The sequence below is a fragment of the Giardia duodenalis genome, assembly GCF_000002435.2.
Source record: "Giardia duodenalis strain WB C6 chromosome Unknown tig00000165, whole genome shotgun sequence".
Taxonomy (NCBI): domain Eukaryota; phylum Fornicata; order Diplomonadida; family Hexamitidae; genus Giardia; species Giardia duodenalis.
The window spans coordinates 1-10,259 of NW_024037102.1; the positions used below are offsets into that span (position 1 = coordinate 1).

The window sequence follows — 10,259 nt, forward strand, 5'->3', positions numbered from 1 at the left end:
AGACATTTCGGAGGCAACCAGCTACCAGGCGGTTCGATGAGTCTTTCGCCCCCATGCCCGGCTCCGACGAGCGATCTGCGCGTCAGCACCGCGGCGGGCCTCCACCAGGCTTTCGCCCGGCCTCGCCCTCGCCGGGCATAGATCACCGCCTTTCGGGCCCACGCGCCGCGGCTCGGCCCGCGCACGCCCGCAGGGGGCGGCGGGCCCGGGGCGTCTCGCGCTCGCTCCGCCGCGGGGGCTCCCTCGGGCTCGCCGCGGCGCGTGGCTCCTCGGTCCGTGTTTCGAGACGGGGCCGGCGGGCCGGCGGCCGGCCGGGTTCAGGTCTTTTGAGCGGCCGCAGGGCGTCCTTTTCACCGTTCGCTCGCGCTACTTGGTCCGCTATCGGTCCCGGGGCGTATTTAGCCTTGGAAGGGCCGCGCCTCCCTTCGCGCTGCACGCTCAAGCAGCGCTACTCGCCGCGCAGGCCCGGCGGCCGCCGTACGGGGCTTGCACCCTCTCGGGCGGGGCCCTCGGGCCCCCTCGCGGCGGGCCTGCGCCTGCGCCCCACAGCGCGCCTTCGGGGCGGGCTCCTCCCGCGTCGCTCGCCGCTACGGGGAATCCCGGTTGGTTTCTCCTCCGGGGCGTACTGATATGCTTAAGTTCCGCCCGTCGCCCCCGCCGCCTCGGGCCGCGCAGCCCGGCGGGACCGCCCCGGGGCGCTCTCTGCGGCGCGGCGCGCGGCACGCGGCGGGCGCCGAGGCGGCGGCGCCGGGGCGCGCTGCGTTCGAGGGTCGGTGCTTCTCGGGGCGGGCGGGTCCGCACCGCGTCTCGCGCTCCGCCGCGCTCTTCGTCGCCGCCCGGGCCGAGGCATCCGCCGGCGGGGCGTTCGGGGGCCGACCGGGCCGCGGGGGCGACGCGCGGGGCGCGCGAGGGATCCATCCGCAGGTTCACCTACGGATACCTTGTTACGACTTCTCCTTCCTCCAGGCGCGGGGGCTCGCGGCCCTTCGCGCGTCCGGGGCGCTCGCCGCCGCGCCCAGTCGGTAGGAGCGACGGGCGGTGTGTACAAGGGGCAGGGACGCGTCCGGCGCGCGGTGGGGGCGGGCGCCTACAAGACATTCCTGGTGCGCGGGGGCGTTCCAGCCCGCGGTCCCGGCCACGGCGGGGGCTCCGCGCGTCCTCGCGGGCGCCGGCTGGCCCCGCCAGTGTAGCGCGCGTGCGGCCCAGGGCGTCTGAGGGCATCACAGACCTGCTATCGCCCCGCCGTCCTCCCGCTCGCGCGGGCCGTCCCGCGGCGCCCGCGGCCGGGGTCTCGCTCGTTGTCGCAATGGAGCAGACGGCTCGCGCCACGGGCTGGGAGCGGCCATGCACCACCGCCCGCGCGATCGCGAAAGCGCGCCCGGCTGTCGGTCCTCCGCGCGTCCGGGCCTGGTGAGGTGCGCGCGTTGAGTCAGATTGAGCCGCAGACTCCACGTCTGGTGGTACCCCTCCGTCAATGCCTTCAAGTTTCAGCCTTGCGGCCATACTCCCCCAGAGCCCGGAGCCTCCCGGTTTCCCTGGGCGGCCGGCGGGACGCGCGCGCCGGCCGCGGGGCGGCACCGTTTACGGCCGGGAATACGGTGGTGTCTGATCGCCTTCTAGCCCCCGGCCTTCGCCCTTGATTGACAGAGGCGGTCTTGGCAGGCGCCTGCGCGGCCGGCGGTCTCGGCGGGATCATCCTGTTTCACCCGTCCCCGGCCGGTACCGGTGCCCCCGCCCGCTCTCCTCGGGGCTGCCGCGGCGCGCCGCGCCCGCTGCGCGGTCCCACGCGGCGGGTCCAACGGGCCTGCCTGGAGCGCTCCCGTTTCCTCGTGGCGGCGGGGGGCCAACTACGGGCGTTTCAACTGCAGCAGCGCCGCGCGACGCTCGCCGAGCTGGAATTACCGCGGCTGCTGGCACCAGACCTTGCCCTCGGCTCCGCGGCGGGGGCTGTGGGCCCGCCTCGCTCGCGCGCTCCCCGTCGCTGCCTCGCGCGCCGCGCATTGGGCAAGTTCCGCGCCTGCTGCCGTCCTTGGATGTGCGGGCCGTCTCGCAGGCCCGCTCTCCGGAGTCGAACCCTGATTCTCCGCCAGGCGTCGGGCCCTCGGCGCGCCGCGACCGCGCCGACCGGGTGATGCCCCGGAAGCCCGGGCGGGCCGTCGCTGCGTCACGCTGCTCGCCCGCGGGCGCCCGCCCTTGCGCGCACGTCTTGGCGCCGGGTTGCCAGCGGTGTCCGGCTAGCAGGGACCGCCGCGGGGGGTGCAACCGTTGTCCTGAGCCGTCCGCCGCGTCCCGGGTGAGCGGGCATGCATGGCTTCGTCCTTGGGGAGAGCGTCGCGCTCCGGCAGGATCGACCGGATGGCCGGGCGCGGGCGCCGCGGGCCGGGCGCCTCCCTGCGCGGGGGCCGCCGCCTGGCACGGGGGCCGCCCCCTCCGTGCCCATGCCGTGTCGGGGGTCCCCCCTATAGTGCCGGGCGGAGGCCGCCCCCCACAGCCCGGCCCGGGTCCGCCTGCACCACACTTTTTTGGATTCCCTTGGGGCCCTCTGCCCCCCTCCAAAAAACCGGCCCTCGCGAGATAAAGCACCTTGTCCTATATAGTGCGTGACGGAGGCCGGCCCCCACACACCCCCTGGAGTCCCCCTGCACCACATTTTTTTGAAATCCCTTGGGGGCGTCCGGGGGGCCGGGGGGCCGGTCCGCGGGGAGCGCCGGGGAGCCCGGGCGGACCCTGCAGGACTGCATATCACGGCAAACCCTCCTGTGCGGACCGCGTGTCCCGGGCTCCCTGCCGGTCGGGAGATCCGCGCCCCTCGTTCTCCGTCCACCGTGCCCCGGGGAGGCCCTTGACTGCAAAACGATCGAATTGGAGGCTGACTGTGCATCCGGGCGCTCTGGGGGCCCTCTCCGGGGAGACCGCCCGAAACGGCTTCTCGCGGGGATCTCAGCAGCCGTGGCTATATACGGTCCGTCTCTAACCTATATGATTGCTGGCAGCGGGAGGGCACTGCGTGGGGGGCGGCCCCCCGGAAGGGCGCGGTCCGAGGAGGGGCCCCCGACCGGCCCTGGACCGACTGGGGCAGCCCCGGGTGCTGTGCGTGCGCCTGGCTGCAGCGGGGCCACGGGGGCGCAGGAGGCCGCAGGAGAGACCGGAGTGTTTACTGGCCCGGGGGATCGGCTGCTCTGGGCCGTCCGGGGGTCCTTCCGCGCTCTCCCCGCGGTCCCCCGGTCTCCTGCACCGGGCCTCCCCAGCGCCCGTCCCCGCACGTGGGCGTGTCTCCCGGTCGTGCGTGGCCTGCTGGAGGCGCTGGGCCTCCCTGCCGCCCTCTCTGTCTGGATCCCCCGGGCCGCCTCCCCCGGGCCCCCTGCGGTCCTGCGCCGCCCCCCTGCGCACACGGGCGTCTCTCTGTGCAAGGCAGACCCGGTGGTGGGCGTGCACTGCCCCCTGGCCACCCCTTGGGGCACCCTGCACTCCCTCAATCTTCTCTTTCCGCGCTCTGCCTGTCTGTCTGCCCCGCACCCCCCAGAGCAAGTGGGCCGCGCGCCCCGCCCCGCGCTCTGCAGGCGCGTCCCTCAGGCGATCGCAGGGCTCTGCGCCGTACAGGAGCGCCGCGCCGGGTGGTCTCCCCGGGCGGGGGCCGCTCGGCGACGGGGCACGGGGCTGGGGCGCGCGGCCGGGCGGGGCGCGAGGCGGGGTGCGCGCTTAGAGGCGGTCAGCGCAGGGCCCCCGGGCGCGGCGGCGCGGCGCTGCCCGGCCGGGCAACCGCGGGGCTGGCGGCCCGCGGCGGGCGTTCCTCTCGTACTGGCCCGCCGTGCTCTGGCCCCGGGGCCAGTAGGGTAAAACTAACCTGTCTCACGACGGTCTAAACCCAGCTCACGATCCCTTGAACGGGTGAACAATCCGACGCTTCCGCGCCGGTGCGCGCGGACGGTAGGAAGAGCCGACATCGAAGGATCAAAAAGCCGCGTCGCTGCGGGCGCTCGGCGGCCACAAGCCAGTTATCCCTGTGGTAACTTTTCTGCCACCTCCGCGCCCGCGGCCGGGGCGGCGAAGGATCGGTAGGCCCCGCTTTCGCGGCCCGCGCCGGCACGGGGGGCGCGGGTCGGGCGGGCTTGTGCCCTTCTGCTCCGCGGGAGGTCTCCGTCCTCGCTGAGCCCGCCGTGGGACGCCTGCGGTCCGGTGTAGCAGGCGCGCCGCCCCAGCCGAACTCCCCGCCCGGGCGGGTCCCCGCGCGACCGGGTGAGCGGGGCGGCGGCGGCCGTCAGGGTGTCTCAGGGGCGCGGCCTCCCCTGTGCGCTGCGCCGGCCGCCCCGCCCCACAGGCCCGGGCTGGAGTCAAGCTCAAAAGGGTCTTCTTGCCCCGCTGGCCGGCCCTCGCCCGTTCCCGAGGCTGGAGGCTCGCGGAGGCGCGGCTCGGGACAGTGGGATCCTCGTTGGTCCATTCATGCACGTCGGAAATTGCCCGACGAGGCATTTGGCTACCTTAAGAGAGTCATAGTTACTCCCGCCGTTTACCAGGGCTTCGGCGGATCGCTTCACGGTGACGGTCGTGGCACTGGGCAGAAATCACGTCGCGCCAGCGCCGGGTGCGGCCCTCGCGACGCTGTGTTTCTAGTAAACAGTCGGGATCCCCGCGTCCGTTCCAGTTCTGACCCGGCGCGCCGTCAGAGCCACTCCTTTTCCCGAGGTTACGGAGCCGGCTTGCCGACTTCCCTGAGCCGCGTTCGCTCCCGCGCTAGAGGCTGCTGACCCCGGAGTCCTGCTGCGGTCGGTACGGCGCGCGGCCGGCGCCCCCCGGCTTTTCAGGGGCGGCCGGGGACGCGCGGGGTCCGCCCCCGGGCCCCCCTCTCCGCGCAAGGCGTCCGGGGGCTGCGGGGCGTTCGCGGGCCGGGGCGCCGCCCGCCGCGGTCCCCGTGCGCGTCGCCGGGGGGCGGGCGTCTCCGCGGGGGCCGCGCCTGCCGGAGTCTCCGCCGGCTCCCCGTTCGACGGGCGGGCACGCCCCTTCCCGGTCTTCACCCGCCGCTTAGGCCCGAGTCACCCGCGGCCAGATGCAGGCGCCGCGGAACCCGTCTCCCCCTCAGTCCTCCGGGGCGCGGAGTAGCGGCTACTGCTGCCGAGATCTGCACCAGAGGCCGGTCCGGCGGGGCCTGCGCGCCGCCTTCGCCCCCGGGGCCTCTGCGGCCTCCTACCCGCCGCGCGCGGCGGCCGGGCGCGGGTCCGGGGCTCCGGCGCGCTCCATTTTCCGGGCCGGCCGATTCGGCTGGTGGGTTGTTACACACTCCCTGGAGGATGCCGACTTCTGGGGCCACCTTCCAGCTGTCGGGACCGGCCGACGCCGTTCCGCGGGCCCCGGCGGCGCACCCTGGCCCGGCGTCCGGATCGTCCCGCCTCGCCCGTCCTGCTTACCAGGAGGGGCCCACGCGCCGCCCGCATTCGCCCGCCCCGCCCAGGCCAGCGGCGGGGCGGCGCGGCCCTTCGGAGTTTGGGGGGCGGGCGAGGGGCAGGCCCCCCGCTCCCGCCGGCCAGCGCTCTACGGGCCGCAACTGCGGGGCGGCGGCTGTCCTGGGAGACATTTCGGAGGCAACCAGCTACCAGGCGGTTCGATGAGTCTTTCGCCCCCATGCCCGGCTCCGACGAGCGATCTGCGCGTCAGCACCGCGGCGGGCCTCCACCAGGCTTTCGCCCGGCCTCGCCCTCGCCGGGCATAGATCACCGCCTTTCGGGCCCACGCGCCGCGGCTCGGCCCGCGCACGCCCGCAGGGGCATGGCGGGCCCGGGGCGTCTCGCGCTCGCTCCGCCGCGGGGGCTCCCTCGGGCTCGCCGCGGCGCGTGGCTCCTCGGTCCGTGTTTCGAGACGGGGCCGGCGGGCCGGCGGCCGGCCGGGTTCAGGTCTTTTGAGCGGCCGCAGGGCGTCCTTTTCACCGTTCGCTCGCGCTACTTGGTCCGCTATCGGTCCCGGGGCGTATTTAGCCTTGGAAGGGCCGCGCCTCCCTTCGCGCTGCACGCTCAAGCAGCGCTACTCGCCGCGCAGGCCCGGCGGCCGCCGTACGGGGCTTGCACCCTCTCGGGCGGGGCCCTCGGGCCCCCTCGCGGCGGGCCTGCGCCTGCGCCCCACAGCGCGCCTTCGGGGCGGGCTCCTCCCGCGTCGCTCGCCGCTACGGGGAATCCCGGTTGGTTTCTCCTCCGGGGCGTACTGATATGCTTAAGTTCCGCCCGTCGCCCCCGCCGCCTCGGGCCGCGCAGCCCGGCGGGACCGCCCCGGGGCGCTCTCTGCGGCGCGGCGCGCGGCACGCGGCGGGCGCCGAGGCGGCGGCGCCGGGGCGCGCTGCGTTCGAGGGTCGGTGCTTCTCGGGGCGGGCGGGTCCGCACCGCGTCTCGCGCTCCGCCGCGCTCTTCGTCGCCGCCCGGGCCGAGGCATCCGCCGGCGGGGCGTTCGGGGGCCGACCGGGCCGCGGGGGCGACGCGCGGGGCGCGCGAGGGATCCATCCGCAGGTTCACCTACGGATACCTTGTTACGACTTCTCCTTCCTCCAGGCGCGGGGGCTCGCGGCCCTTCGCGCGTCCGGGGCGCTCGCCGCCGCGCCCAGTCGGTAGGAGCGACGGGCGGTGTGTACAAGGGGCAGGGACGCGTCCGGCGCGCGGTGGGGGCGGGCGCCTACAAGACATTCCTGGTGCGCGGGGGCGTTCCAGCCCGCGGTCCCGGCCACGGCGGGGGCTCCGCGCGTCCTCGCGGGCGCCGGCTGGCCCCGCCAGTGTAGCGCGCGTGCGGCCCAGGGCGTCTGAGGGCATCACAGACCTGCTATCGCCCCGCCGTCCTCCCGCTCGCGCGGGCCGTCCCGCGGCGCCCGCGGCCGGGGTCTCGCTCGTTGTCGCAATGGAGCAGACGGCTCGCGCCACGGGCTGGGAGCGGCCATGCACCACCGCCCGCGCGATCGCGAAAGCGCGCCCGGCTGTCGGTCCTCCGCGCGTCCGGGCCTGGTGAGGTGCGCGCGTTGAGTCAGATTGAGCCGCAGACTCCACGTCTGGTGGTACCCCTCCGTCAATGCCTTCAAGTTTCAGCCTTGCGGCCATACTCCCCCCAGAGCCCGGAGCCTCCCGGTTTCCCTGGGCGGCCGGCGGGACGCGCGCGCCGGCCGCGGGGCGGCACCGTTTACGGCCGGGAATACGGTGGTGTCTGATCGCCTTCTAGCCCCCGGCCTTCGCCCTTGATTGACAGAGGCGGTCTTGGCAGGCGCCTGCGCGGCCGGCGGTCTCGGCGGGATCATCCTGTTTCACCCGTCCCCGGCCGGTACCGGTGCCCCCGCCCGCTCTCCTCGGGGCTGCCGCGGCGCGCCGCGCCCGCTGCGCGGTCCCACGCGGCGGGTCCAACGGGCCTGCCTGGAGCGCTCCCGTTTCCTCGTGGCGGCGGGGGGCCAACTACGGGCGTTTCAACTGCAGCAGCGCCGCGCGACGCTCGCCGAGCTGGAATTACCGCGGCTGCTGGCACCAGACCTTGCCCTCGGCTCCGCGGCGGGGGCTGTGGGCCCGCCTCGCTCGCGCGCTCCCCGTCGCTGCCTCGCGCGCCGCGCATTGGGCAAGTTCCGCGCCTGCTGCCGTCCTTGGATGTGCGGGCCGTCTCGCAGGCCCGCTCTCCGGAGTCGAACCCTGATTCTCCGCCAGGCGTCGGGCCCTCGGCGCGCCGCGACCGCGCCGACCGGGTGATGCCCCGGAAGCCCGGGCGGGCCGTCGCTGCGTCACGCTGCTCGCCCGCGGGCGCCCGCCCTTGCGCGCACGTCTTGGCGCCGGGTTGCCAGCGGTGTCCGGCTAGCAGGGACCGCCGCGGGGGGTGCAACCGTTGTCCTGAGCCGTCCGCCGCGTCCCGGGTGAGCGGGCATGCATGGCTTCGTCCTTGGGGAGAGCGTCGCGCTCCGGCAGGATCGACCGGATGGCCGGGCGCGGGCGCCGCGGGCCGGGCGCCTCCCTGCGCGGGGGCCGCCGCCTGGCACGGGGGCCGCCCCCTCCGTGCCCATGCCGTGTCGGGGGTCCCCCCTATAGTGCCGGGCGGAGGCCGCCCCCCACAGCCCGGCCCGGGTCCGCCTGCACCACACTTTTTTGGATTCCCTTGGGGCCCTCTGCCCCCCTCCAAAAACCGGCCCTCGCGAGATAAAGCACCTTGTCCTATATAGTGCGTGACGAGCCGGCCCCCACACACCCCCTGGAGTCCCCCTGCACCACATTTTTTTGAAATCCCTTGGGGGCGTCCGGGGGGCCGGGGGCCGGTCCGCGGGGAGCGCCGGGGAGCCCGGGCGGACCCTGCAGGACTGCATATCACGGCAAACCCTCCTGTGCGGACCGCGTGTCCCGGGCTCCCTGCCGGTCGGGAGATCCGCGCCCCTCGTTCTCCGTCCACCGTGCCCCGGGGAGGCCCTTGACTGCAAAACGATCGAATTGGAGGCTGACTGTGCATCCGGGCGCTCTGGGGGCCCTCTCCGGGGAGACCGCCCGAAACGACTTCTCGCGGGGATCTCAGCAGCCGTGGCTATATACGGTCCGTCTCTAACCTATATGATTGCTGGCAGCGGGAGGGCACTGCGTGGGGGGCGGCCCCCCGGAAGGGCGCGGTCCGAGGAGGGGCCCCCGACCGGCCCTGGACCGACTGGGGCAGCCCCGGGTGCTGTGCGTGCGCCTGGCTGCAGCGGGGCCACGGGGCGCAGGAGGCCGCAGGAGAGACCGGAGTGTTTACTGGCCCGGGGATCGGCTGCTCTGGGCCGTCCGGGGGTCCTTCCGCGCTCTCCCCGCGGTCCCCCGGTCTCCTGCACCGGGCCTCCCCAGCGCCCGTCCCCGCACGTGGGCGTGTCTCCCGGTCGTGCGTGGCCTGCTGGAGGCGCTGGGCCTCCCTGCCGCCCTCTCTGTCTGGATCCCCCGGGCCGCCTCCCCGGGCCCCCTGCGGTCCTGCGCCGCCCCCCTGCGCACACGGGCGTCTCTCTGTGCAAGGCAGACCCGGTGGTGGGCGTGCACTGCCCCCTGGCCACCCCTTGGGGCACCCTGCACTCCCTCAATCTTCTCTTTCCGCGCTCTGCCTGTCTGTCTGCCCCGCACCCCCCAGAGCAAGTGGGCCGCGCGCCCCGCCCCGCGCTCTGCAGGCGCGTCCCTCAGGCGATCGCAGGGCTCTGCGCCGTACAGGAGCGCCGCGCCGGGTGGTCTCCCCGGGCGGGGGCCGCTCGGCGACGGGGCACGGGGCTGGGGCGCGCGGCCGGGCGGGGCGCGAGGCGGGGTGCGCGCTTAGAGGCGGTCAGCGCAGGGCCCCGGGCGCGGCGGCGCGGCGCTGCCCGGCCGGGCAACCGCGGGGCTGGCGGCCCGCGGCGGGCGTTCCTCTCGTACTGGCCCGCCGTGCTCTGGCCCCGGGGCCAGTAGGGTAAAACTAACCTGTCTCACGACGGTCTAAACCCAGCTCACGATCCCTTGAACGGGTGAACAATCCGACGCTTCCGCGCCGGTGCGCGCGGACGGTAGGAAGAGCCGACATCGAAGGATCAAAAAGCCGCGTCGCTGCGGGCGCTCGGCGGCCACAAGCCAGTTATCCCTGTGGTAACTTTTCTGCCACCTCCGCGCCCGCGGCCGGGGCGGCGAAGGATCGGTAGGCCCCGCTTTCGCGGCCCGCGCCGGCACGGGGGGCGCGGGTCGGGCGGGCTTGTGCCCTTCTGCTCCGCGGGAGGTCTCCGTCCTCGCTGAGCCCGCCGTGGGACGCCTGCGGTCCGGTGTAGCAGGCGCGCCGCCCCAGCCGAACTCCCCGCCCGGGCGGGTCCCCGCGCGACCGGGTGAGCGGGGCGGCGGCGGCCGTCAGGGTGTCTCAGGGCGCGGCCTCCCCTGTGCGCTGCGCCGGCCGCCCCGCCCCACAGGCCCGGGCTGGAGTCAAGCTCAAAAGGGTCTTCTTGCCCCGCTGGCCGGCCCTCGCCCGTTCCCGAGGCTGGAGGCTCGCGGAGGCGCGGCTCGGGCAGTGGGATCCTCGTTGGTCCATTCATGCACGTCGGAAATTGCCCGACGAGGCATTTGGCTACCTTAAGAGAGTCATAGTTACTCCCGCCGTTTACCAGGGCTTCGGCGGATCGCTTCACGGTGACGGTCGTGGCACTGGGCAGAAATCACGTCGCGCCAGCGCCGGGTGCGGCCCTCGCGACGCTGTGTTTCTAGTAAACAGTCGGGATCCCCGCGTCCGTTCCAGTTCTGACCCGGCGCGCCGTCAGAGCCACTCCTTTTCCCGAGGTTACGGAGCCGGCTTGCCGA

General features: G+C 75.0%; 7 non-coding genes across 7 annotated transcripts; all 7 read right to left on the reverse strand.

Moving 5' to 3' along the window:
• On the reverse strand, window positions 1-657 carry GL50803_00r40044 (the record flags this gene model as incomplete). Its single annotated transcript, XR_005248688.1, has 1 exon — window positions 1-657. It is a non-coding gene; the product is annotated as a 28S ribosomal RNA (ribosomal RNA).
• A 68-nt stretch (window positions 658-725) lies between these two features.
• Window positions 726-870, reverse strand: GL50803_00r40045. The gene has a single exon (XR_005248689.1). It is a non-coding gene; the product is annotated as a 5.8S ribosomal RNA (ribosomal RNA).
• Window positions 871-910: 40 nt separating this feature from the next.
• GL50803_00r40046 lies at window positions 911-2,358 on the reverse strand. Its single transcript, XR_005248690.1, has one exon. It is a non-coding gene; the product is annotated as an 18S ribosomal RNA (ribosomal RNA).
• A 1,209-nt stretch (window positions 2,359-3,567) lies between these two features.
• GL50803_00r40047 lies at window positions 3,568-6,221 on the reverse strand (the record flags this gene model as incomplete). The annotated part of the gene is made up of 1 exon (XR_005248691.1): window positions 3,568-6,221. It is a non-coding gene; the product is annotated as a 28S ribosomal RNA (ribosomal RNA).
• Window positions 6,222-6,289: 68 nt separating this feature from the next.
• GL50803_00r40048 lies at window positions 6,290-6,434 on the reverse strand. The gene has a single exon (XR_005248692.1). It is a non-coding gene; the product is annotated as a 5.8S ribosomal RNA (ribosomal RNA).
• Window positions 6,435-6,474: 40 nt separating this feature from the next.
• GL50803_00r40049 lies at window positions 6,475-7,923 on the reverse strand. The gene has a single exon (XR_005248693.1). It is a non-coding gene; the product is annotated as an 18S ribosomal RNA (ribosomal RNA).
• Window positions 7,924-9,125: 1,202 nt separating this feature from the next.
• Window positions 9,126-10,259, reverse strand: GL50803_00r40050 (the record flags this gene model as incomplete). The annotated part of the gene is made up of 1 exon (XR_005248694.1): window positions 9,126-10,259. It is a non-coding gene; the product is annotated as a 28S ribosomal RNA (ribosomal RNA).